This window comes from Paramormyrops kingsleyae, chromosome 1, assembly GCF_048594095.1.
Source record: "Paramormyrops kingsleyae isolate MSU_618 chromosome 1, PKINGS_0.4, whole genome shotgun sequence".
In the NCBI taxonomy this organism is placed as follows: domain Eukaryota; kingdom Metazoa; phylum Chordata; class Actinopteri; order Osteoglossiformes; family Mormyridae; genus Paramormyrops; species Paramormyrops kingsleyae.
In genome coordinates this window covers 11,163,379-11,187,807 of record NC_132797.1, presented here as the reverse complement: position 1 = coordinate 11,187,807, position 24,429 = coordinate 11,163,379, and the positions used below count along the sequence as shown (strand labels likewise).

The window sequence follows — 24,429 nt, the reverse complement described above, 5'->3', positions numbered from 1 at the left end:
TCTGCCTGCCAATGCATCTTGTTCTCCATTCTTCTCTATACCTCTCCTTTTTCCTCCCATTCCACCTGCCTACCAATCTCTTCCTCCTTCTCCCCATTCCTCTCCCTCCCTCCCTTTCTCTCTCCCTCCCTCCCATTCTCTCTCTCCCTTTCCTCCTGCCTACCAGTCTCCCCCTCCTTCTCCCCATTCCTCTCCCTCCTTCTCCCCATTCTCTCTCCCTCCCTTTCTTTTTCTCTCCCTTTCCTCCTGCCTGCCAGTCTCTCCCTCCTTCTCCCCATTCCTCTCCCTCCCTCTCTCCCCCTGCCTTTCTCTCTCACTCACTCCCCTACCTACCAGTGCTTCTCCTCCCTGTTCCTCTCCCTTTGCCTACCCCACCCTCCCTTTCTCTCACTGCCTGCCAGTGCCTCTCTCCCTCCTTCTCTCCCTCTCTCTCTGCCGGAGACCCGGGCCGGTCACCTGTCAGGCCGAATGTTCCCGGGGCAGCGCGAGATGGGCCGGACGGGCGCGGGCGTCAGAACATGGCACCGGCTGCGTGGAGCTGCCGGGCATTCCGGAGCGGGGCCAGATGGTGGCGCCGCCCACCAGGGTCTGGCCTGCTGCTATTTCAGCAGACAGAAGCCCTTTGGGCTGGAGCCGGCAGGTGCACGCGTGTCGCGATGCCGGAATGCTCACTGCGGACATTTGTCTGTGGGGCGGAGGCTCCCGGAGGCCTCGTTGGGGTATGGGCTGTCACAACCCCCCCTCCCCCAACTCAGACGGACTAAACTGGGAAACAGGCCTGGAAACAAGGCGGGGGCTGGATGGCATGAGGAGCCTATACAGCACCATAATGGCTTATGGAGATTTATGTGCTTTCCCATTAAAGCGCTTCAGTCTTACAGGCATAAGGAGGCACTAGGATCTCGCCTTATGGTTTATCTTTGGAAGCCTGCAAGCATCCGCCCTCCACCATCCCGTCCCCCTGGTCAAAACCACAGAGCCTGGTGACAGCCTGTCGCTACTGAGGGGAGAGAAGTGGAATGCCACAAAACTGCAGGCTTCTCGGGTGTTTAAAATGCCACAGGACTCGGCGAGCGTGTGCGGCGGCGAGATGAGCGCCGGATCCGGCCCACGATGCAAAGCTGCCAGGCCGCTGGCGGAGCCCTGCCACAGTAAGCGGAGGGCCCTCGCCGAGACTGGCACAGTGGAAATGTCATAGCCGTGGCGTACCTGAAATTCGAGCAGACACACTCAGCCTGGGTGCTCAAACCTCACATTTCTGACATAATGGCCTCTTATCAGTGGATTATGAATCATTTATGTGTTAAGGGTGTGTGTGTGTATCTGTAGTTACACTGCTGCTCACAGACTGCAGTTAAAAACCTTTAAAAACCACAAAAGGCATTTATGAACTGCCTGAAGCCAACGAGTGCTGGACAGATAAGGCATATAATAGCCTTTGATGGACAGCTGTTCAGACTGCAGTGACTTTTTCAGCCAATGACATCTCCCCATTCCATCCACATGATTAGACTAGCCTATAACATCACCCTATTCGTCAGCTGTGACCAATGAAACAATGGAGGTACTGGTATCCGAGTGACAGGCCATTAATTCCATTGGAACATTCCATCCTGAAGCACTCCACACTCTCATGTGTCCTGCAAGGGGGGGGTCCCACACACTGCAGTGTTGTTGGTTGGTCTCCACTGAAAGCAAACAGCTAAACCCTGGCTCTTTGAAGCAAAATTTCCGGAAAAACACGGAGGCAATTGGTGGCACGTCGGCCTCCGACGTGGGCAGGATGGAAGCCAAGACAACAGGCCTGACCAGGCCCAGCTCCCACTGTGCGAGGGAACCCTGTTGGCTTAACCGGCGAATGAAGAGTCCATTTGTACAGGCAGCCATGCCACTCGGGGGAGTGAGAGAGCAGTACCCCAGGGGGTCTGGAAGAATGTGAGCAAGGCGCAAAGACCGGCCCAACTGTCGTCCTCTAAAGTCAGAACCCATCGTTTAAAAAAAAAAAAACATCCAACTCTCCAAATGTCTTGAACCATGCAAGTGCACAAAGAAGCCCTAACTGGGTTTGAGAAACTGCTAGAAAATGAAGCCGTAACAGTAATAATATGGGCGGCTCCGGTGGGCCGAGCTGGCAGCCGTCCGCACGGCGCTGATCACTCTCCCCAGGCCGCGGCACGGTGACAGACACATGCCCGTGATGTCACCCCCGAGCTCCCCTCCGGGAGAGGGTCTGCTCGACGTGTCTGCCAGCTTCCGGCTCTCTCGCGCCCCCACACTGACACGCCCACACAGCCAGAAACACCAACGCACAATAAAACATCTCAATGTTACAATAGCCTGGCACAAAGCTACATTATACTGAATTGGTACAGAAATAGAGCACAATACACTGACACAGAGCTATATTATACTAGAGTACCATGAGACTGAGTTACACTAAACTGACACAGAGCTATATTATACTAGAACGGCAAACAACAAATGTTATGCCCGACAGAAATGGAGCTCTCTTAGACCAGTCTGGGGTCACGGCACTGGCTGGAGCACGGAAGCTTTGCCCAGTGCTGTGTGTTTAATGCTGATTAAACGGGGCTCATGACAATGGACCTCTAATCCACTCACATCATGCAGCCCCTGTTTATACACCCAGGAATGCAACAAACAGCTAATTTTAGCGACAGTCCCTCCCACGGGCGCACAAAGGGCTGTTTCAGGGCCGCTGTCACACTGAGTGTGCAAGGAGGGCCCGTGTGGCTCCCCGCAATGTCCCTGCCCACTATCTCAAAGTGAGTGGCGAGCGTAGCAGAGTATAGTGAGTAATACTGTAGAGTATGGGGCAGGGAGAGGGGGAAGAGAAGGAGAGTATGGTGGGTGAACACAGTACAAGGCGACGTGGGGAAATTAAGGGTTGATGTTGACTATCAGGGATGCTGCTAGGATCTTAAGACATCGCGGGCTTGGTCCAGAGACCTAATTTGTCTGAAGGTCATTGTATTAATTTCTCTGAAGGTACAATGATTGTAGCGTTACGAAGGTTTTGGGAAACACAGCCCTGGACTGCCGTGGAGTATGGCATTCTCAAACCGAGAGCATAGCTGTTAAAACACTGGCGCTAAGCTAATCATTCGGGGCTCGTTCAGATTCATTTGGGGCTTAAGCTTGTGAGGCATCTGCTGATTATTGTGGGACAGAAAATGTGTGACTGTACATTCTCAGTCAGCAATATTCACCATTTTGGATATACCTGAGAAAGTGCATTTTCGTACACCTTACATACACACACTGTGCACTCACACACACACACACAAATCTCGGTTTCAGCTACTGTCATTCTCGCTCATTACCTGGGAGGTGTCTGACATGTTACTTCAAGGAAAATGTCAACCTTCCCTGATCCGAAGTGAGGCGCGTGTCAGTTGCCATGGCAGCAGCCCTGCAAGGTAACGCGGCCGGGGGTGCTGGGCTGCGTAACACGCAGGTAGGTAAGGGGGTTACATCCACACCATCCACCCCCTCCACCCCAAAGTCATTGCTGTCATCAGTGCTACCTGACACACCTACGGCCACATTTCCGGACTCCTCAGATGTGGCTCATTTGGCCACAGAAATCCCACAATGCTCAGCTCTCCATATGCAAAAGTGTAGCGGCTCCCCTATATTCGGTAGCCTCTGACACGACACTTTACTCGCTGCCGTTCTACAATCCATCTTCATCTCGGGAAGCTGACAGGTTTTGTGGGTGGTATGTGTCCTGCGAGTAGCAGTAATGCAGATTTATACTATGAGAGGAACAGTCCGCGCTGAAGGACAGTTTAACATCATAGCCACGTCACATTACCCATGGAGCTCACAGGAGCTTTCCCTTTCTTACTCAGCTCACAGGAGCCTTCCCTTTCTTACTCAGCTCACAGCTGCTGGATGCTTCCTGAAACCACTCAAAGGATGAGCCCATAACCACCGCAACATCAGCTCAGCTGTTAACCAATCACTCCTCATAATGAAGGCTGAGGTGAGGGAGACAGCTGTGAGTTAAAGGCCACTTGGATGGTTTTCTTTTACTCGGTCCTCTGCCTGTTTAACAGCAATTAACCATGTTGTGGTAGGAAATAAAAGTCTTTTGAGAAGCACATGATACTGAACACCCAAAGCATCTCTCATTCCTTCATGCATTTGAGTTGAATGTGTGGCTCAGTGAGTTAGGCTGCAATTCCTGTGACAGGAAGGTCATAGGTTCAAGGCCCATAGCCAGCAGAGCAAAGTTCTTAACCACCAGCATCAGTGTTTATGTACATTCAGAGATTCTACCTACCGAATCTAGGAGCCGAAAAAACAAAACACCGGACTTTCCTTGGCCTGCAGGCTGGCATCTCTCTCTCCAACTCTCCCCCCTTTCTTTCTCCTCTTTCTCTCACTCACTCTATTCAGTTGCATTCCCTTCAAGGTCTTCACTGGCATGATGGATACATTTTCACATTGCGGCCACACGCCCAGCAACAGCAACGGCAGCAGCAAGCAGCGAAAATAACAACATCATCAATGATAACAAGCCCATCAGCCAGGGAGCCAGACGCCCACACAGAGCCACCGGTGTCACAGCGCCCCCTGCTGCTTGGGGGGGGGGGAGACAGGGTTTCTGATCTTGCCCTATTAGTGTGTGTTGGAGGTAACAGCACTGGGGTGTGAGACTGTGTCCTCCTTCAGCTGGCCGGCCTACTGCCCCCTGCTGGGCTTCCTCACTCTGCATCCCGTCTCCCTGCCTTTAGTGTCTCTCGCCTTTGACTTTTTCTCCGTATTTCCCGACATTTTGCCTTGAAGTGTATCTGACTCTAATTGTTTGTGTGGGACCTGTTTCCAGGCCTGTCTGAGTGATTGTAGTGATCTTAGACTCATGAATAAATGGCAGAGGCAACGCGTCTCTGCATTCATCTCTCCCTCCTCCTCCCTCCCTCTCTATCTCTCTCTCTCTCTCTCGATCTCTCTCTCACATTCACTTACTTGGGCAAGCAGTGGAATTTAACAAGATTTCTCCTCTCTCATCTCATTCGTTCTCTCTGTCACACAAAGACACAGACACACACATACACAAACCTATAAACATAGTACGCTGGTTCATTTTCTGTTGCAAACACCCACACAGTCACACACACACACACACACACACAGTCACACACACACACACACACACACACACAGTCAGGCAGACACACAGTCGCAGCATTTCAGCTCCTCAGAATGGATGCTCTGTTCTGCAGCCCCCATCCAGGTGGAGGCGCTGTGCCAGTATCATGAGCAGCCACCGCCTTTGCCGCCCCCGGATTCTTCGTAACACAGGCTTCCTTTCATATAATTCTCTTCCCCGCTAGGTCTTCAGATTATGCTTTCCTCCACTCCTCTGTCGCGGCCTGTTCCAGGAGAGCTGAGGCTTATCGCAACGGAAAATTTTACTCTGCATGGAGACCCTGCATCCACATACTGGCTCTATATCTGGCTTCTGAATCAGGCTTCAAAAATTCTTCCTTTTTTTTTTTTTTAACTGGAAGCTTAGACACAAGTGCACCCATTTCTGCTGACTGAGTGGAGACCGACGCCGACATATCATTCAAATTCAAACTTTATTCTAGGTAGAAATATTGCACGTGCTACAGGGGGAACTTGGGGAGGAATGAAACACGCAGGAATAAACACTACCACGAGCGGAGAGATGATATTTTGCGACGAGAAATAAACAGATGAGAAGCAGACATGGGATCTGGTCTCCTTGGTCTGATGTGACAATAGAACAGAAACATGTTGTCTAGCAGCAAGAGAGCAACACAGAGTTGCCTGCAAATCTCCCAGCTACTGCCTATAAGGTCCTGGCTTTAGACCAGCACTCCAGCAGAACCCACAGCCCCCAGATACATTGATGATTATTTATTAGATGCCGTTTTCCAAATTGATGTACAATTGAGAGGGAAGGACCAGCCAACCCCTGGATCAATTTGGGGCCAAGGGTCTTGTTCGGAGACCCAATGGCAAAACCACCCCCCTGACCCTGGGATTCAAACTGGTGACCTTCTGATGACAACCACCTGCTACCTAACCCCCCAAGCCACACACCTCCCCCGAGAAGCACTGCTATAAACAGCAGCCCATAAACCTCACGTGTGGTTTTCACAATAACAGGATGGGGGGGAAGCCAAATTAAATATTGAGTGGTACACGCTCCCCCCCAACCATAACCCTAACCCCTATACCCCTGCATATATCAATATGTGCATTATTATGTGTTTTATTACCTACACAAACATTCTTTTTGGCTTCTGTACTGAGCACCTGTGAGGTAGGTCCACAGTAATCTGGCTAAAGGAACTAGATACATCCCATGTCAGTGTCCTCCCCGTACTTCACTGAACACGGTTTAATGAACGAACAACAACCTCACAGTCTGCTATCGTCTGGCCGTTTTTATGGTGATTCCTCAAACGTGGCGTTAGGGGGAATCCTCGCCCTTGTGAGCAGTCCTTAATGTTTCTGTTCAGAGGAGAGGCCACTGAAGAGGGAGAGGCAAGGGGATGACATCACAGCTCTGGAGTTAGTGACTCACTGGAAAAGACCCCTCCAAGAAAAGTCCTACCTCCTTCTCCTGGAGAAGTGCCCCCCCCCTGGTTAATGTCAAGAAATGAAGCCCCCGGTTTAGGGCTTTAGCCTGAGGTGAACTATAGGGGAACGGGCTCAGTATTCTTCCTGCATAACTTAGATTCCAGCAAACTCCACTGACGTTTAGCAAAGCAGTATAACTTCACTTTGATAAAATTGTTTTTTCCACTGCGTCATTTTTCTAAATTATACAAAAATTAACATAATTCAGCAATTATTCCTGGTCTCTGTACTGTTTTGTAAACAAACAAAGGCTAGAATGGTTCCGATGTATTTGCAGTGTTTAATCGCCTGTGACCTGGGGGGGTGGGGGAATGTCCCTTATTTCTTTAGATTGAAAGTGGTAGCTTCACCCCTATTAAGTGCCGAACATCGTCCTCCACTACGGAAAATGACTGATCGTCTAATGCAATCATCTCCTTTACATTAGCAGCTGTATGTTCAGCAGGAAAGCTGCTGACGTTGAATATTGATAAAGTTTAACTATAAATATATCCAGATTTTTAAAGAATAGAGTTATGTTAACCACCATATGGTGCCTCTCACTGCATTCTACATTTCCCGACACACAAAATCGCACGATGCCCAGAGCGCCGAGTCACACATGCAGGACGAAACATGAGGATTGCTTTTGACTCGCCTCTGTATTTGGCGTCTTTTAAGCACCACTGGTAGAATGCTGCAAGCTATGGGGACACCAAGCCCCCTTTGGCAGGTGGTTCCTTAAAGGTAGCTGAACACGCTGCTTCCATCCCCGTCAGCATCCATCCCCCGTGGAAACGAGAACTCCATCAACGCTTCACTAAACCCACTGCTGCTTCTGCTGCTCTCCTATTTAGTGAGAAAACAGCTTCAAGCTCCTCCTAACCGGCCGCTGAATCGGGAGGCGATATGGAGGGGGAGAACAGAGATTTAAAAAAGGAGGGGAAAAAAGGGAGGAGGAGACGGAGGAGAGAAAGCATACAAGGCAGGTTTTTGAAGACATCATGGGCGGGGCAGCTACACATACACCATCGCTGCAAAGCTGGTCCAACTTCTGGGCCCATAATGAGCATATTCTGCCGTCGCATGAGGACAATTTCCTTTCATTAATGATGAAAATAAGACAAGCGCAGCCTGAGAGACTCACTTAGCTGTGCCAGCGTAGCGCTGGATCACGTCCCCACACATTTATAGCCTTTTTTCGTCTCGGTCGTAGAGCTTAATTATGCAAACAGAAACGTGCTTTTTTCACGAAGCGCAGTCATTTGCCGCATATTGGCAGACTAATGGACCCTAGTGCAGAGCATGTTCCTGTTCCCGCCGCTGTTCACTCACATTTACCACCACCATTAAGTTGGTAATGAGGGGAATCGCTTAAGGGGTAACGTATGGGGAACGCTTCCACACTGGGGGGGTGCCCTGGTCATCGGTATGGAATCGAGGTCCAGCAGTAACCCAGAAATTTAAGAGTAACCCTGAGACAGCCTGGGTCCATTTTCATGTGTGCAGGTGTCTATGTGCATAAATGTTTGGCTGACCAAAGCTTTATTCTCACCTGTATATGTGTGTGTGAATATGTGTGTCACAAAGGAGAGCAAGATGGGGTTTGTGAAAAGCAGCATTCCAAGGAACCCGTACTCATGCTTGTATAAATGAGAAATAAAGCATCATTAAGAGGTTCAAAATTAGCACAATGACGATGACAATAGTGCAAGATAAACAGATCTGTGAACAGGGACACAACTGGTATATCTGGGCCTCTCTGAGATGCACTGGGAGGCTGTTAAAATGCCCTGCTGAAGACTGCTCCCTATCACTACAACTCCCATAATGCAGCTCTTCAAGTCACGTGAGGCCGCAGTGATCCGCACACTGTAGCCCAGTAGGATTACACACGTTCACTGCACAGATCTGGTTTCAGTGACTCGGTATAAATTCTCAGAATGTACATGTCTAGGTCATATCTTTGAAAGGGAAAAACAGCTGTGCTCAGAATCATCAATATCAACAAACATGCGCGTAAATAACGCTGCAGTTCATCTGGCAGTACAGCTGGTGTAGGTGGGTCACCGGTGGGAACCACTGAAGGTATAATCAGGCACATTCACACAACCTATAGGTTTATTTATTTATTTGGTGGAAGTTTTTGTCCAGAGTGACGTACGTGAGGCACATTGAGTGCTGATGAACCGGCCCGGTTAGCAGACCCACACCCGGTCCGATTACTGGCATGAGCTCAGTTCTCTCACCACACTTCCAAATGTGCATGTGTATTTTTTTTTTAAATTATACACAACTTTTCTGCATTCTGTTAATCGGCTCACAGGAAGAATGACGCCATCGCCACCAATCTGGGCAGGGGAGTTTTGTAAGTTACTGAGACCAGCCAAAACACACACACACAGACACACACAGACACACACACACACACACACACATACACACACATACATACACACACAGACACACACACACACACACAGACACACACAGACACACACACACACATACATACACACACAGACACACACACATACACACACAGACACACACACATACACACACACACACACAGACACACACAGACACACACACACACACGCGCTAACAGACAGCTGCAGCAGCCAAAACATGAGTCATCCCTTCGCTGCCGCACAGGAGCACAGGACTTTAAATGGTTTTCTGCTAACTCTGCCGGCAAAGCCAGGAAACCAAGTTTTCGGGGGTGGAGTCAGAGTGAAGAACAGCCAATGAATGGGGAGACCAGTCTGCTGTAACTTACATCACCTCCAATGATGGAGTTCAGTCAAAGTCCCCATGTGTGTCTGTGTGTGTTGGGGGGGGGGGGGGGGGGCGGGGTGTGTCTGTGACCTGTCCTGCATTTCCATGCCACCTCCACACAGTCACACAGAACACGCGCACACGCACACACACACGCCACGTCGACCGCACAGCACGATGCGGAACAGCTGCTGCCGACACCAAGCCACAGCCCCTCATTCGAGGCAACGCCGACATCCACAAACCCATAGGGATAGGGAGCTTGCCGCTGGCTCCCCCCTGGCCATGCGGCAGCCGAGAAGCCGGCCTGTTTGGCCTGTGGCACCGAAGACAGCCTCGGCCCCTACAGCCAAACAGGCCCCCGTGTACGGGGCCACCCAGGGGCACAGGCTGTTAAAAGCGCATCAGCCGCTGCGTTATCAATCCCCGCAGATGAAGGCTAGTTGTTGGAGTCATTTACCCAAATCTCCATGATGCACTTTGGCTGAATATCCATAGTCAGGCCTCCAAAGGCCTATTCACACTGGTGGGTGTGCACCCCTCCAAAAACACAAAGGGAGGAACCCCAGTACCCTAACCCCTCCCAGCCGTCTGCCCCCAACAAACACAACCACTGGTACATCTTCTCTTTGATCCAGCATCCCCAGTACGGATTTTATAAATGGCCATCTGGGATTGTCTGGACACCATGAGTCACCACGAGTGTGGGCATGTGAGATTGCCTGTTTTCTCGGCATATCGTACACGGCGCCGTGACAATACCAAAAGCGGGAGAGCGGCAGCGCCCCCTGGAGGGGAGCGAGGTTACACTGGAGACAGACGCCATGAGGAAATTCAGGACCAAAGACAGCCAACTCCCCAGCAAGGTGCCCCTGTCCTCAGCACCACTCTCTGGAAGTCCAGTCTCCTCACAGCCAATCGAGTTCCGGCGAAGGCAGGTGCTCATGAATATTCATGAGCAGACTGTTACTGTACTTGTTTGCTTATGATGTGAAGTGTGTCTGTAAATGCAAATCAATAGCAGAGAGAATACACTGTAGGCCGGCGTCCGCTGGGATATTCAAAAGCCCGGAGGCAGAAGTTTTCACATGAAATCCTGGGCACAGCAGGAACAGCACATAGTAAACGCAGTTACATACAGTATCAGCACATTCCCTTTTCCAAACTGCCCCACATTCATACGTCATAGAAAACAGTTTAAAGCTCCTCAGAACGTTCCCTTTTGTACAGTGATGTACTAACGCAGTAAATATTATGTCACACAGTCAGGAAGTCTTTTCAGTGCATGACTTTTCAAGGCAACAAACACTTCTATGTTTCGGTCTGAACTGAACCAAACCCATAATTCATACTCATTGTCATGAGAACCACTTTACTTCCCTTAAATACAACTTTATATATGGAAAGTTGAACAAATGTCTAAAGTATAAAAATCTTGAACACGAGAAAAAACATTACAATTATCCAAACATCTAGTAGATTTATTGTTTAAACACGTTCTAATTCTTCAAGAAAAGGATAGCCATAAGGCAAATACAGTATAGCCACATTTTCCTTTTAAATCTTCATTTTGCTTTTGTCTTCTTGTTTAGTCTATTATATTAAAATACATAAAACAAAAGCACTTTAATGACTAGTAAATTAAAAAAAAAAAGATTAGATCTAAAGACCTTTACTTTGAATGAATGGCTTAATGAATCATAGCCACAAGGCATAAGAGTGTATATCACAAAGATATACAGGGTATGTATGATGATAAGACACACAGAATATATCACTCATAAACAGGAACAAACAAGTTTTTTTAAAACTCGTCAAATTAAACTAAGAAGCATTTCCATCATTGTGTGCACTTCGCACGAGCTGTTACTTATTTTGAGTAAACGATCCTTAACAGGCAGAACGGCAAAGGCGTGATTTTACAAGGATGCTTGTGGATGATCACACACCACTCATTGTTTTGGACGGAAGCTCCCGGACGGTGCGTGTGAAACCTGAACCCGCATCGCACCATCTCTCCATCTCCAGCCTGTCGGGCCCAGCAGGCAGCCGCAGCTTCTGGCAATCCGCGAACTGACCGGTCCTAACAGCGTACACACAGCCGCAGATGACAGAGCGCTCGTAAGCTCCGCGCCTGCTCTGAGTCAGGCCCAAGCCTGAGGCCCGAGGCCAGGCACATGAGGACAGGCCAGCCGCCTACAAAAGGCCCCCTCTGCTTTGTTCGGCAAGCGGCACGTAGAGTTTGTCCTCTTGACACGAGAGCCGCAATCTCCCAGAGCCCGGCAGAGAGCGGTGCAATCGGCTCATCTCCCGGCTCGTCACGGAGCAGATCTAGCGATTAGAATGAAATGGCATTATTGATCACACCGCCCAAGCACAGAACCCTGGAGTCAATCACAGACCTCCTCTTCAAAACCAGGGAGAGATGAATCACCATGGTGATTACCGTCCACAACGTACCTGTATAACCCTCCGCCTGAATGCCGTAATTTTTCACACAAATACTGTACGAATATATTCAGACAGACACATGTACTGAGCAGAAGACAAACTGGAGCTACGATGAATACTCAATTAAACTCGGCGACTCGATTATTAAAAAGCATCGATTAAAATTTTCCTAATCGATTACTTGGCAATTTGGTGGAAGGAGGACGGCACATGCAGGATGAGGGTCCAAATAAAGAATGAAAACCTCAGTTGTGTGGAAGCGCTTCATATTAAAAGTGAATGAGAATGCAGCTGCCTGCCAGTATTGCAAAGCAGAACTTAAATATGTATTGCAATGCAAATACATCTTAAAAGAAGGAATTCAGGCTTGATGGACTCAACCAGTAATTGATATGTACGATTTAGCCTCTCAGAGTAGCTTAGTCTGTTTTTGTCATCATGTTGACTTAAATTATTTTGATTAATTTACTTTCTATGATTCCTGTATGTCAAAATAATTGCTTCTGAAACTAAGGTTAGCCCCGTTGCTTAGCTGCATCATTTTACATAATACAATAGATATAACCAATTACTACTGTATTTATTATTTTTTGTGAACTTGTTCTATGCTAGGGCTGAACAATACTGAACAATATTTGAAGTTTTTGCGATATTTAGTTGAAAATGAACTTATTTACCAACAGAGTCTGTCAAGTAAGCTGGTGGTGTCTTGCAGACACAAAGCAGAGCTGAAAAATCACTTGCTTCGGCTCAATATTGTCCCTACGGAATACAAAGTATTTCCATGCGATGCGAGTAGATGAAGAAGGGAAGACCTGCACTCACAGGACAGATAAACGAACCCGCGCTCTGCCTACAGCAGCAGCGCATTTACCCATGATTCCATTTACATCTTTACAACGTCATTTAACAGATGCTGTTATCCAGAGCAACATACAATCGTAAAAAGGAGGGTAAAACGCAGGGTCAGACGGTCTTTGGAGCAATCGGGGTAATTCAGGGGCCCAATGGTGACATCACTCTTCCATTTGAACCAATGACCTTCCGTTAACAGGTACGAAGTCCAAACCCACAGAGCCACACATCGCCTACTATTTACACTTTAGGAGAGCAACGAGCCGACGTACGAGGGAGTAACTCCCACGAGGCCCTGGAGCTCACTCCAAGACTAATGTACTCTCTGTTTTGCCAACATGCCTCCAAAGTGTTACGTCAGTACTGCTCTGGCCTACTTGGCCGAGAGCCTTTTCAGTCAATGTGGAACAAAAGGTACGCCGCTGAAACAGCTAAATCCCCAACGCGTGCACGGGTGCGATAGCTGGCGGTTACATAAACAGCCCGCACCCGCTTCAGTCACCACCGTAAGGTCACGTGCGCGGAGAGAAGAGAAATGGGGGCCAGTCAGCTTTCCGCTTCGGTCAGGCTAGGGATGGCTCCCGTATTAACCGGAAGCGTGATCTCGCCTGGGAGCCCAGTATATGCAGGGTGTAGCGTCACATGACACCCACACCCACGTCAAGTTCCTCACACTCGGAATCAAAGTTTCATTAATGGGATAAACACACACACACACACACATATATAACATAATATATATATATATATATAATGTCTGTGTGTGTGTGTGTGTGTGTGTATCCTAGAAGAGTCACCAGAGAAACTGGGATATATTTTGAGAAAAAAGTGATTCTTGGATGCATATCAACATTTTTTGCTTGAGGAAGTTTTGCCTAAAGGACAGAAATGTCATCGCCTTCCCCGAGTTCCAGCAAATCCCATGGAAACTTCACTGAAGGAATTTCCCATGGCCTTCTAGGGCAATTTGGGGCCATATTAGGGTGCCCTCAGCCCCCACCAAATACCTCTAGGCTGTCCTGGCTGCCGGAATGTCAGAAGGGCTGGTGTGGAGGTGAGGGACCATTCAGATGAAGGCTACCCATGAGACCTGGGGGGAGGGGAGGTCTACAAGGCCTGGATCTAAATCCCAGCTCACCCTCTCGCCTGCTCTTTGAGGGACAACAACTGGACCACCATCTCTAAACTGCTGGTCTGTGTAAGTCCTGCCCTGCTCTTCTCCACCAGAAATTCATCTGTGAGCCAAAACCAGAGAAGGCTGCGCTATTCCAGGCCTGGCCTTACGGTTGCTGTGTCTACCATTCCCTCAGCACACGGAAAGATAGGTGAAATCACTTTGAAAGCAAAGCCTTTCATTCGCCTTTCATAACCTAGTAAACATGTGATAGAGGTGGCCATGGGCCTAATTAATTCAACAAGAAGACCACTGTGCTAACAACACAAGGGTTGTGGGTTTGAATCCCAGGAAGCTCACATAAATTGTAACCCTTTCCTTTACTATAAGTTGCTTTGGATAAAAGCATCTGATGAATGAACAGATGTTGAGACTGAGTAGGTAAGATCCAATCCACTGGTGAACCTTGGTGAGGGTAACTAATAATCAACCAGTGCAAAGCTATTAGAAATGCTTTGGCCAAAACAAGCATATCAACCCATTAACAGTCACTTAATAAAAATCAGCACCCCACCCAGTTCTGAAATACCAGGCCGGCCACCTTCCTCTTCAGGGTTCATTACTCTGGGGCACTTAGATTGATGAATGGAGGTGGCCCTTCAGAAGGACCACTGACCCAATTGACAGATGGCTGCAGGACACAGTGCACACGCCCTATATCTGCCAGGCCTGTTATGTCCCATATTATCTTCCCTACAACGTGAGGCCCCCGCATTAGAATTTATAGCTGCGGTCAGTTTACCAAACCCCCGTAAATCAATCGGGAGACAAAACGTGACAAAAACAACAGCCCGGGAGACAAACACGCACACAGAAACAGCACCAGCGGTATCCTTCCCCTGGCAATAACCCTGTTTACCACATTATTTATAAAGCTGGATTTTTTTAAATACATGCAAAGTATCTGTGGGTGCCTCTTAATACTTATTAATAGTGGTGACCAAGCCAGTATCTTAACCACAGCGCCACTTACTGGTAATTATTTCATAGCGTCATATTTAACTGATTTTACATTCATTTATTTAAATGTGCTATTTGCTTTTAGCAGATAACTTGATCCAAGCACAACTGAGAAGGCAGGGTCTGCATGTCTCTGGAGGAGTTGGGTGTTTGCGACCTTCCGATCATGAGCACAGAGTCCTAACCTGCTAAGCCACAGCAAAACAAACAAGTAATACCTTGACACAATGTCCTATATAAAGTACAATCACTGTACAGAAGCTGAGAAATCAAACCTGAAAGCCTGACGATAGTCGCTGTGTCCATCAGCTGTCTGATAAAGTGCCCCTTGGCTCTGTCAAAGTCAGCCTGCAGACAGTCATGCGTTTGGACCACCGGTCACATTTTCACTCTCAAATCTATAACCGGACAGAACCCACAGATGGAACTGTTTCTCTCTTCTGTGTTGATTTCGTTGCACCGGCACAATTTTCATTTAACCTGCTGCAGTCGGTCAGGTGCGGGCAGCTCCTCTGAAACAGCATGCTTGCTCAAGACTCGTTTCAAGAAGCACGGCGTCCCCTCAGACTCTGGCTTCGAGAAAAACAGTCACCTCCATCCATCACGAGCTGCCCGGCCCACTACCCACAATCCCCATGACGCCGTCTCACACTCTGCACACCGGCTGCAGTCAGTAATTGTGTAAAGTGGTCCTTTCGCCATAACAGAAGAGGTAGCTGTCCCCAGCAGAACAATTTGTTTTTACAGGATGATGTTACTGTAAAAAATGCAGACAGATCAGATCACTCTCACAGACATCTGACACGGAAACCAGAGGAGCAAAGTGGTACGAGCGTATTCTGAGCGTAACTCGTATGCATATACACATCAAAAATCCCCACACATATCAGCCTATATTCCCCCCCCCCAGAATTGTAAGAATTCCAGACTGCTTATTGCTTTTGTTGTACATGTACAATGACAATAAAGATATTCCAATCCATTCTATTCCATTCTAAATGAGAATTAATGAGAGCACCTGACAAGGGTTTTCAAAAAAGACATACAGAGTGACAAGGCAAAAGAAAAATCTAATTAAGACAAACAAACAAGTTAACTGGGTGAAACAGGTGGCAGCTCTATTCTTCCATTTCCTCACCTCGAATCTCCCTTACCCACAATGCCCTGTGTCCAACAGGAAATGGCACAGATAATTAGCCAGATTAGCGGTGACTCTAAGGTTGCTGGCAGACACGCCTGACTCTAGGAGTCACATGACAACCCACTTTTACTTGGTGTCCTTTTTCCTCTGATCTGTCCTGAAACACCATTGAGACAGAAGCTTTAACAGAACTGCACCCCCCACCTTCACCAAACCTGCAACACGCTGAACCAAAGCAAGCCTCCCCCAGGGGGGCCAGTGCTGTTTCAGTGAGTTGCTTAATTATTACTGACATGTGTCTTTCATTTTTATCCGACCCAGAAACCTTGGTTCTGGCTGAGCGCGAGTAGTGACTGAGTTCTGCCGGGCCATGTGGGAGTCACGACCTTGTCCTGTGAGCGGCTGCCAAGCTGGCCCATGGCGGTGTGCGCCCCGGTGCCGAAAGGGCTCGCTCCGGCCCACATTCCCACCACCCCGGGGCATCAGACCGGCACCTCCAGTGTGGGCCCCGTTATTGACAAAATGTCATCGCCGGTCTGCCACACACAGGACACAGGGAACGACAACGACAAATTCCAGTATCTTGTTTTCCCCAATTAATTTCTCGCGCTTGGCGGTGGGGTGGTTGTGGTGGGGACTGGGGTGCGGGTCGGGTAAATGGGACAGACTGGAACGTGTCCAGCTGGAAAATCCATATGCCACTTTCATTAGGGCTTGCACAGAGTGCATAGTGACACACAGGCCCATTTGCAAAGGTCTGCCCACCCCCCCCACCCCCCAGCTTTCACACAGACCCACTCACACCCCATCCCCGGCAGCCCCCCCCCCCCAAAGGAAGACACAGACCCACTCACACCCCAACACCAGCAACCCCCCCAAGGAAGACACAGACCCACTCACACCCAAACACCAGCCCCCCAAACTTACACACAAATCTAAAGACAGTCCGACATAAACCTCCCCCCCGCCCCCAACTAAAATGTAGGCCCACTCTCAGGCCTACATTCGCCCACTACTCACACAGGCCCACTCTCAGGCCTACATTCGCCCACTACTCACACAGGCCCACTCTCAGGCCTACATTCCCCCACTACTCACACAGGCCCACTTTCAGGCCCACATTCCCCCACTACTCACACAGGCCCACTCTCAGGCCCACATTCGCCCACTACTCACACAGGCCCACTCTCAGGCCTACATTCGCCCACTACTCACACAGGCCCACTCTCAGGCCTACATTCCCCCACTACTCACACAGGCCCACTCTCAGGCCTACATTCGCCCACTACTCACACAGGCCCACTCTCAGGCCTACATTCCCCCACTACTCACACAGGCCCACTCTCAGGCCTACATTCCCCCACTACTCACACAGGCCCACTCTCAGGCCTACATTCGCCCACTACTCACACAGGCCCACTCTCAGGCCTACATTCGCCCACTACACACACAGGCCCACTCTCAGGCCTACATTCCCCCACTACTCACACACATCTTTTAGTGATCAAACAATGCAAACAATGTTCAAGCTAATAAAGCAACTGCAGGTTAACATCCCAGGAGGGCAGCTGCTATTTTCCTGATATCACACATGAATTATTCCTTTGAATTCTTATCTAGATAAAAGAAAATGTGTAAAGTGAAACTGACATGCACTGAGAAAGTTGTTAATAAAAAAAAAATAACGACCATAACAAAAGGACAGCCTGACCCAATCCTGTGCGAGCAGCCATATTGTTCAGCAATTAATTAGCGGTTCCGCTAGCCGGCCCTTAACCAGCGAGACGGGAACAGCAGACGAGGCCAGCGACGGGGCCCCCAGCGCGAAATCGGGAGTGTAATTACTGGCTGCTGGAGGCTCCTGTGTCCCGAGTGCTGCGAGCGCTTATGCGACTGCGTGTGTCAGTGTGCAGCGGCGAGCGCATTCAATTACGCTAAATGTCATCCCCACACGGGCACTCGAGCCACAGAGTCAGGCCCAAACTGCCATTAAGCTGGTACGCGCTGGGGGAACAGAAAGGCCAGGCCAGATTCCTCCTTCCTCCTGCTGCTCTCGTTATTCAGCCAGTGATACTCATTTTGTGCGTGACACATAATTCCTAAACTCCCCAAATTCAGGGGCAGGAGAAGTGAGGACAGAAAGCCTGACTCCTGCAACACCTGCAACTATCAGAGCATATGTTGGTGCCCACTTCCTGTTTGGACAGGAAGTGCCCACAGCACGCGAGCAGTGTCCTACTGGAGCCCGTTTGGGTGAAGTGTGGGCAAAGGAAAACCTGCAGATGATGCCCTCATGAAGCTATCGAGCTCCTGCGTTGAGGGCCTGACAGGAGGCTCAGCACAGAGCCCCTGGCACAGCTGCAGTGTCCTTCACAGAAATTAAACTCTTGCTTGCATGCCGGACAGCGATGGGCACATCCAGGCATGGAACGGGAATCCCAAACAATGATGAATTCATCTGCTTCCTGGCACTTGGAGGGTCATCAATATTTTATTTATCTGTCACATCTCATTTTTCACCTTCGGTTCTGCTGTCGCTTGCGCTGTCAGTTAACAGGTCGGATCGAGATGGTTGGCTGTTTCCAGGGTTCTGCTCGCCTTTCGCCATTAAATATTGAATGCGGAGGGAAAAAAACAAACAGTCCAATTAGACTAATTACCGGGCAGATAAAGACTACAAGATAAGAGTTAATTGTTTGTGCTGAAGCACTGTTCCACTGCAATGATCTGCTTTTTAATATATATCCGGCTGCCAGCAGGGTCTGTGTGTGTGTATGTGTGTGTGTGTGTGTGTGTGTGTGTGTGTGTTTGCATTGATCACATTTGAGGACCAAATTGTCCCCAAAGTGTAGTAAAACCTGAAATTTCCCTACTTTTGGGGACATCTTTTGAGGTCCCCATTTGGATAACCTCAGTTATATAAAAAATTGTGAATGCAATAAAAAAAAAGTAAAAATGCCAAAAGTCTTGTATTTGAGTTGGTTAATTATGGTTAAGGTTAGGAATGGGCAGAGGTTAAGGGTGTCGTGATTGGGATTAGGGTTTTTCCCATAGAAATGAATGGACGGTCCCCATTTAGATAGGAAGACCAACTTGTGTGTGTGTGTGTGTGTGTGTGTGTGTCATGTATATATTACATAATGGTGACAAAAACCTGTTGTTATCTTGACCTTGCAGGCACCTTTTTCTGTCACCAGAGAAACTCCATTCTATAAAAATCTGTGAAAAATCTGAAAATTCCAGTAGTCTTGTATTTTGTTAGGTTACTTATGGTTAGGGTTAGGGCTGGGTAGAGGTTAAGGTTGTCATAGTTAGGGTTATGGTTAGGGTTAGGGCTGGGTAGAGGTTAAGGTTGTCATAGTTAGGGTTATGGTTAGGGTTAGGGCTGGGTAGAGGTTAAGGTTGTCATAGTTAGGGTTATGGTTAGGGTTAGGGCTGGGTAGAGGTTAAGGTTGTCATAGTTAGGATTAGGGTTATGCCCATAGAAACAACTAGAATCCCCGGAAAGATATAGATACCTATCCTATGTGCATGTTTGTGTGTGTGGGGAGGTCAGTTTCCCCAATTATGGCAGTCTGTGTGTGTGGACAGACTATTGTCTTTCTGTGTGTCGGCCTGGGATAATGTCTGTGTGTGTATTTCTTTCTAAAAGTGTCAATTTTTGTTCGCGTGTACGTATCTGTTGATCGGCCTATGTGGTGTGTGTGTCTTTGTCTCTGGCCACGCACGGCATTCTGGGAAAAGTTCCACCCTCAGCCCTTATCAAGCGCCTTCTCCAAGCCATCAGTGAGGCTAATTCACTTCCTGCTCCCTAACCTCTGCTCACTGCCCGGGCTACGAACTAGAAACGCGCAAATGGGAGAACAATTACTGGAGCAATTAAGGAAGGCATTGCCGCTGCCCTGCGCCAGCTCCCTCACCGAACCGTGACATGAGCTACCAGCTCAGCTGAGTGCCATATCACACTATCTTAGGATATGTGACACACAGCCCTAACCTAGCGATGCTCTGCCCTATTGCCACATAGCAACAATGAGAACCTACATCAGGCCCTTCTATTAATATGCACCAAAACACCACAGTAAACAGCCTCTACTGCTGTGCAGACCTCTGCAAATTAGACCTTCAGGCAGAACCATTAAGACTGATGCCTGAAGACCCGCTACCTTCTCTTACCAACACTTGACTCACACTGTCATCTGGCCGTGAGGTACAAGAGTGTTAAAGTCTGTGTGCCAGACTGCAAATTTTTATTATACAGTATTATAAAGATAGGAGATAATCAAGAGTCGTGCAACGTATTGGCATTCCGTCTGCGGTGCACTCCTGCCCTGCGACCCAGGATAGTTCAAGAGAATGTTAGATGGATGTATGGATGGATGGATGGAGGATCACGCAAATCCCACATACATACCCACGCACACACAAACATGTCATCCAGAGCTATGCCCACTTCACGCTGTAGGAAATTCTTCCGTGCGCTGTCATAGCAACCGTGGCCTCTGCTGACAGGGAAGCCCTTACCCCCGCCGTCTGGGCGATACCAAGCGTCTCCGCAGGGTCCCAGTGCCCTGTGGACACCTGTCCAGACCTGACGGCTGCAGCAGGCAACAGCAACGAGTATAAAGGCCGAGAAGAGTGGCACCAGGAAGCTTCACAACACAAGTGACTCTCACAGGATGGGGAAGGGCCCTCGGCTAAGGGCGGGTCGCTGGTTTCCGTGTTGCCACTTCTGCCCTGGTAGGCTCTCCAGCAGAAGAGAAAGCAACCAAAGTGATGACACACACCATACAGATGTAACATAAGAGCTACCGCATCATTGCCATTTGCTTCATGTCTCTGCTCATGTTTAGGTATATTTTTTTTGGGTGAGGAACATCTATTGCAGACCTATCCACTCGTCAACTATCCGCTTATGTTGGTCAGGCTTGCGGAGGGATCTGAATCCCTTTGCAGGGCACAAGGTTCTATTACAGAATCTTCAGTGATATTTCAAGGACATTCTGACTAATCATAATGCCATTCCTTGATTTTCACCAACTACTTTGCAGTTCAATAGTTCAATAGACATCTCTTATTCCACTGGCCTTTTCAGTAATTATATTAATCCATGATATTGAGAGATTTCCATTAATCCATCTTCCTTACCCACTTATCTAATACTGGGTGGCAGTGACCCTGTAATCTGTCCCAGAGCGCATGACACTAGGCAGGGGGCACCCTGCATGAGATGCCAGTCTATTGCAGGGCCGAGATTCACACACATTGTGGGCAGATCAGAGACGCCAGCTTCCCTGAATCACATGATTCCAGACTATGAGAGAAAATCAATGTAGTCGCACACAGTGCAGAGTCAGGATTCAAACCACTACCCTGAAGGCGTGAGGTCACTGCACCCGCCTCGCTATAATTTCAGATATTTCTAAACCTCATACTTAACATTATCTGTTCCAGTGTTTCCCAATCCGGTTCTCGGGGACCCATAGAGAGTCCACTTAGGTAGCTGGGAGGGAGCAAAAATGTGGACTGTCTGGCAGGGAGCTGGGAGGGAGCAAAAATGTGGACTGTCTGGCAGGGAGCTGGGAGGGAGCAAAAATGTGGACTGTCTGGCAGGGAGCTGGGAGGGAGCAAAAATGTGGACCAGCTGTGGGTCCCTGGGGACCAGATTGGGAAACACTATTCAGCTGTCAATGGCTCCGATCCTTTATTCAGCTTCACAGCTGTAATTGCAGTTCATAATATGACCAATTTGCATGTCGTTTGGGACAACTGGTGCCACCAGCATAAACAAATGAAAGATGACTGGGAACAACATGCCCTCTGGATACCCGCTGGCCGTCTGTCACTCAGTACGACTGACAGGTTTGGCATCGGCAATTTCATTACTGCAAGTCATCTTTTCACTTGAAGCCGCGATAATGGGATTTCAGATCTCACTATGTCTAAAGGACAGCTATTCTGGATTAAACTATGCCCAACTGACATTATGCATTGCATTCTGGGTAACTATAGCCAGCTGGATATGATTATTCTGGATATAAGAAATTAATTTTTTATGTAATTTTGTTCTTGATAACCATAATTGAGGGAATTCACAAATTAACCACTGATATCATGAATGAGATCATAAACCAGCATGTCACTCAAAGACAGATCCTGGGGGCTGCATCACAAAGGGAGATTTGCTGATTAGCCAGATTTAAGGTAGCCCAGTTTAAATGGACTTTAAATGGATCTTCATTCGCTTACATTTAGCCCATACTATTAAATTATCTTGTAAAACCAAAAATCCAACCTTGTGACACATGCTGCTGGTCTCATTGGGTTCAGATATATACACACTATCCCTCCTATGCACACACCATTGCATAGACAGATTCACTTATGCATACATGCACACGGAGCTATAGTGATGGGTCTGTCGTTTTCACTGAAATAATCTCACCCCCACTGCTCACTCCCCAGATCCTAGCACCCCTGTGTGCTGTTCCGGAACTTATGCTGCATTCTGCCACTCGGCTCCAGAATTTGAGCATTTAAAAATCAGGGCTCATCACGTAAACGGCACAAATCCACCCTGACTGGGGGCTCCCCCCAGTGAATGTGCACATTCATTAATGCACCCCGGAGTGGAAGGGAGACAATCCACGTCCTGTTCCTTAACGGTGAGCTCTGAAGAAGCACAATCAACAGCAGCGAAAACACACCCCTTCAGCTGTCAGGCAGAAGCCTGTCGAATGGAGAGGGGGTGTGTGTGACACTGGGGGTGGGGTCACATAGTGGAATGACAGGCAGCCTCACTGTATGCAGAGAAATTGCTGCCCCACACCCTCACTTCCTGTGCTCTCTCTCTCTCTCACACACACACACACACACACACATACATTTGTATTCATATCTTTGTTAGGACTGTCCACTCAACCGTAACTCCTACCCAACCGTAACCTTAACCATAAGTAACCAAATAAAAAACAAATTTTGGCACTTTTAGTTTTTGGCTGCAGTCACAGATTTTTATAAAATTGAGTTTCCCCTTGTGGGGGGCAAAAAACTGTAATGCCCACATAAAGTGAGCCTGTCCCCAGGGGTCAAATGTATGAGGGGGGGGGGGGGGGGATGCAGCTTTACAGGCTTTTTCAAAGTATATTTTAAAAAATGCCGCAGAATGCAGCGCCTGTCAGCCCTCTCTCAGAGATTTGAGAGGACACTCCCGCGTCTCGCTGGCAGATTATGCAAAACACCGCAGAACCAGCTTCAGGCAGCGTGGCGTTTAAATCCTGCTTAATTAACGGCGATAAGCTGCTGTGCGCCGCGTGGACGTCGGAGAGAAAAGCGAGGAGCTCAGCGGCCTCGCAGCCCAGCCAGGGGGGAGGCCCCGCGGTCGGCGGGGGGGGGGCTCGCAGGTTTCACTGTGGTACTTCTGGCCCGGTTAGCTCCCCACAACAGAGGAACCCCACCACAAGCAACCACAGTGATAACCTGCTCAACTGAGACTGCGCTGCTCTATTCACACACAGACATGCGTGCACACACATACAGAACTGTGCGAACGTCTTAGGCAGTCAAACAAAACGATATTTAAATGATCTTCATGTTGCCGTAAAACTATGATTTTATGTCTGTCGAAGTGTGTCAGCTTAGACATTTCAGAACCTCTGCTAAAGCAATCCCAGGATGTGCAGCAACCATTCAATACACCCATGTACTTTTTGACTAGACCACTACGCCACCTCATATAGCTAATACCTCACTGACTTCTTAAACAAATTAAATTCATTAATTAAATGTGAAATGTAGCAAATACATGTAATGGCTGAGGTGCCCCTGAGGAGAGATTTGGGAACTGAGGCGGTCTTCATCTAGCCAACAAGGTGTCTGTGACTTTTTGGCAAACTAAAGAAATTCTTTATTGTGTTTAAGAGTATATTTTAATTTTAAACTGTTTTTTTCATGACCAAAAATACACCTACCACCCAGATAAATAGTTTTAAACATTTCCTTTGATTCGTCTTTAGTAATATTTGACGACACCTGCATATGCAAAATGGTTCTCCGATCCATTTCTTTGTCGTTTTCAATACGTGGGGCTAAAACACACTTGTGTTTAATTCTATATTTCTCTAGGGGCTGAACCACTTCCACACAATGCAGAGCCTCGTTGGAGATCCAGCGAGAGGAAGAAAAATGAATGAGCTCAGAGATAACCTGCAGGAAAAACAACCAGCCAGGAGCAGCTCCTGACGCACATTTCTGGACACTCAATTCACTTTCTGCACTCCAACTTCTCGCTGTCGCTGTGGCGCCCGAGTCATAACTCACAGCTAGCAGGACCTCCGGGCTCCAGACAGAGGCCTGGCAGCAGCCGAACGGAGCCACGTCTTACGGCTCAGCTAAAGTAGCTCAGTGCTGGGGAAGCGGGTCGTTCAGAATAAGGGGGGGCTAGTGA

General features: G+C 48.4%; 1 protein-coding gene across 6 annotated transcripts in view; it reads right to left on the bottom strand.

Annotated features, from left to right (window-relative positions):
• The window catches only part of anks1b (ankyrin repeat and sterile alpha motif domain containing 1B), a 140,538-nt gene that overhangs the window by 106,166 nt on the left and 9,943 nt on the right, over positions 1-24,429 (bottom strand). Inside the window, exon 1 of one of the 6 annotated variants that reach the window (XM_072709390.1) lies at positions 20,508-20,630. The exons of the other annotated variants lie outside the window; for them this stretch is intronic. The gene's annotated coding sequence lies outside the window, so the exon portion shown is untranslated. Of the gene's footprint in view, positions 1-20,507; positions 20,631-24,429 lie in introns of those variants that run through there. 6 annotated transcript variants of the gene reach the window in all.